The sequence below is a fragment of the Enhydra lutris genome, unplaced genomic scaffold, assembly GCF_002288905.1.
Source record: "Enhydra lutris kenyoni isolate GAN:26980312 unplaced genomic scaffold, ASM228890v2 scaffoldscaffold26, whole genome shotgun sequence".
In the NCBI taxonomy this organism is placed as follows: Eukaryota; Metazoa; Chordata; class Mammalia; order Carnivora; family Mustelidae; genus Enhydra; species Enhydra lutris.
Genome location: NW_019154110.1, coordinates 25,239,973 through 25,244,177, shown reverse-complemented (window position 1 = coordinate 25,244,177; position 4,205 = coordinate 25,239,973).

The window sequence follows — 4,205 nt, the reverse complement described above, 5'->3', positions numbered from 1 at the left end:
GCGCCCCGGGACCCCTGCCAGCCGCCCCGCCGCCCCTCGGCCGCCGCTGCCCCCGCCCCGCTCGCGCTCGCCCGCCCCACTCCAGGCGCCGCCGGCAGGAGGGGTGCTCGGTGATATATTTTAAAAAGATAGCTTTGGCTTGCTGGAAGAATTGGAGGTTTTGGGGTTTGCACCATGCGGATGGAGAAGGGAGTATCAACCGGCCGTCTGTGCCTTATAAGTCGGCGAGAAAGTCTAAATACCAAACCCTAAGGAGCTTTAGCATTTGTTTCAGAGTTCGGGGCCCTTCTTCGCCAGTAACTCACTGTGTGACCTTGAGCAAATCACCACCGCTCTCGGGGACAGCTTCCTCAACCTTAAAACGTGAGGGTTGGGCAAGTGACCTCTGGGGTCCTTTTTACCTCCATCAACCCACGTTCTTAATCCCTTTGGAAGGTTTACTCCCCTTACCTCCCTTCCCCTCTCATTTCTAACATTATTACCTGATCCACTGCTTCCTCTTTCAAATGTCACCCTCTTCCAATGTAGGCTTTCTAGTCACTCTCATCAGTTATTTCCTCAACAATCTGGTCCCTTTGGAGAGCTGGGGAGGGGTCAAAGCTTGCTCCTACCTCCTCACCTCTCACTTTGCAGTGGTGATATTTCCTCCTGTTTGCCCCCACCAAATGGTACTGGGGCCAGTCTCTGGAGGAGGGCAGGCTGCATAAAAATGGATCTCCTTCCCCAAAGGAGAGGCCCTGCCAGCCCCACCCGCCATGTACACACACACACACACACACACACACACACACACACACACACACCTGCATTCATGGACATAAAACCATCTCAGTGACGCCAGAGCCCCTTTCATCTCAGGATCTCCCAGCGCCAGGCAGAACCCTAATTACCCCAGCACCCCTCTGGCCCCGCCGGTTCCCCCACTGTCATTAGCCCAGTTTTACCAGCGGGGGCCACAGCCTTTCCTTGGCTCCCAGGGCGGGGCCCTGTCTCCAAAGTCTGCTCTTGGGGTGGTGTGTGTGTGTGTGTGTGTCTGTGTGTGTCTGTGTGTGTGTGTGTCTGTGTTAAGGGGAACTGCTCTACCAATTGCCTGGTTTATACTGGACAGAATCTCTTGCTATGTGTGGGGTTCTAAGTCTGTCTGAGTAGGGCTGCCCTTGCTCATGTCCTTCTCAAGCTCTTGGATCCTCTTCTCTGTTGGAGACACTTCTCTTGGGGTGGGGGGGTGGAGCACCATTGGGGTCTGCAACACACAGGGGAGGGGAAGGTGCCTCTCTTGGGACCCCCTGGGAATCATGGGGATGACAAGGGTGGCTGGGATGAAACCTGCAGGCTGCAGAGTGGGTGGTGATGAGGGGTATGCTGTGGGAGAAGGGAGCCTGCAGTGCTCAGTGGCAGCTGCACTGGGGATTTGAGTCTACTGTGTGCAGAGTCAGCATGCAGTCCGTGAACCTGTGGGTTCAGCCTGGGCTTGCAGTGGACACGCAACAGCAGCAGTGTGGGGCGGAAGGCTGCATCGTGGAGAGTCAGGGCAGTGTGCAGTGCTAGGTGCACTGAGGCTGGCTGGCTGCCAGTCAATGCTCCGTCTCGGTGATCACGTTTGTCTGATACCCCCGGGGGAGCAAGACAGTGATGTGCAGTGCTTAGGGTGCGTGCTCTACTCTGGATAGGAATAGTCTCTTGGGATTGCACTGCCCAGGGAATTGAGCTAGAAGCCCCATGCATGGGATATCTTTATGAGATGAGCTACATTTATACTCTGCATCCATCAGGCAGAACCAGGAGGCCATGGGGAAGTCTAGCACTAATCTGGATCAGGACAGGGTGATGCAGTCCAGAGGAGGAACACAAAAGTGCTATGAGTTTGTCTCCCTTCCACTTCAGCTTCCTCCACGTTTGTTTCTCTGACAAAAGGCCCTAAAGATATCTGGTGAGGGAGACTTTTTGAAATCCTAGACCCAAAGCCATAGAAAATGAAGTGCCGGGACGCCTGGGTGGCTCAGTTGGTTAAGCAGCTGCCTTAGGCTCAGGTCGTGATCCCAGCCTCCTGGGATCGAGTCCCACATCGGGCTCCTTGCTCAGCAGGGAGCCTGCTTCTCCCTCTGCCTCTGCCTGCCACTCTATCTGCCTGTGCTCACTCTCTCTGTCAAATAAATAAATAAAATCTTTAAAAAAAAAAAAAAGAAAGAAAAGAAAATGAAGTGCCTTTTGATCTACCTCCCCCCCACTCCACCAGGGGCAGAGTGGGGCACCTGGAACTCAAAAATAAGAGTTTACCACTCCCATCTTCTCCTTACCTCTCTGTCCTGGCTCCCAATATGGGCTAGTAACAGACCTGGGCAAGGGCAAAGTGAAGGGCACACGGCCTCTAAAGCGGGCATACGGCCAGATGCTGGGATCCAGCCCAGGTCTGGGCTTATAGCCCCTGCCTGGTGTTGCATCAGCCCCCTTTCTGCCCCACTCTTCCTGCCTACCCCCATTTCTTGAGGCTTCTAGCTCCTCTCAGAGTCATTTCAGCCCCAGCTTCTGTTGTGTCCTTGCCAGGAAACCCCCACTCAGGCTGTCTCCTCCCATCCCCCCAACCTCTGCTTCAGGGCTGAATCCCTGGGGAGAGGGGGGGTGGGGGTAGGGGTACAAGTGAGGATGGATAGATACCCTCCAAGGGGATCTGCCTGATGGTCCCCTCCCTCTCAGATTTTGGTTGCCAAGGAGGCAGCAGGAACAGCCTGTTCTCTGGGCTCCCATCAGAGCAGCTATGCCTGGGCCCCGCCCTCTCTCCCTTCCTCCTTCCTTCCTTCCCAGACTGTGGCTAGGAAGCACCCCAAGATTTCTCAGGGTCCCATCCCTAGAAACCAGGGGATCCAGATATCTTTCTGAAGAGCTTCCCCCAAAGCCTGGAAGCCAAGACCCCACATAGTATCCTCCACCCCTGCCAAGAAGCCACAAACAGTTGGGGGGGGGGGCGGTGGAAGCAGGGGACAGGCCCTCTCCCAGCCTGCCCTGGAATTACCTCGTGACCTGGGCCTCAGTAATCCCACCCCTCCCCCATCTGGAGCTCCTGGGCTCTGGGTGATGTCAGCAAGTGATGAAGTACCCAGCAGATACCCCCTGACTCTGCAGACACAGCCCCATTTATTGAGGAGTTCTGGAAAGACAGTAGGGGAAACCAGCTAAGAAAAGCCAAACCTCCGGTGTTTCTCCCCCTCAGTGATCTTTCAGTCAAGAAAAGGTAGTGAAAATGGAGAAAAGAAAGAGGGGACAGTTTATGGGAGTTGGGGATCAGTTGGCTGGCAGATGAGAGACTGGGAAATTCACCAACGATAGACCTGCTGAAGGTAAATGGGCCACTTAATGTCCCCCTCCCAATCATCTTTGTCCCATCAGGTGCCCTGGGTATGGGTCATAAAGCAGAGGGCCAGGGGAAGGGACTCAGGCCTGGCTGAACCTTGCTCTTGGTAACTGAGGGATGAAGTGGAAAAAGAAGCTGACATCTTCTCCAGGTTGCCTTTCAGGGGTTCTTCTACTTTTATTCATTCTTTTGATACCTTTTTTTTTTTTAACGCATTTAATATGTGCCAGATATTGGACCCCCTAAATTTTCCAGCTTTTGGTTTCACACTTTTTTTTTCAAAGATTTTATTTATTTATTTAACAGACAGAGATCACAAGTAGGCAGAGAGGCAGGCAGAGAGAGAGTAGGAAGCAGGCTTCCGGCGGAGCAGAGAGCCAGATGTGGGGCTTGAGCTGAAGGCAGAGGCTCAACCCACTGAGCCACCCAGGTGTCCCTGGTTTCACACTCTTGCATAGAGCCTCCTCATCCTGCCTTTACCAGGAGAGAGGGGAGGGGGGTAGGGGCAGAGTGTCTTTTACCATAGAGTTTGAGCCTTACCAGAATGCAGCCCTCCCCCATCCAATGAAAGGAGATGGGACAAGCTGGTATGGAGGCCAAGAGTGTAGAGTGGTTCTCAGGGCCTGGAAGGAGGGGTAGTGCAAAGGAAATGACAGGCTGGCTTCCTTTCCCTGCCACTGTCCAGGCCTGGGGATCACAGGACGTCTCTTCTCTGAGCTGGGAGTGTGAAGAGGGAAGACATCCTTCAGGGAGTTGGAGAGGAAACTACTCCAATGGTTAGTTCAAATCTGCCTTTCATTGTCCTGGCTGGCTTCTCTCTGGACTTTTGTGGGGCAGTGGGAAGACAGACACGGGT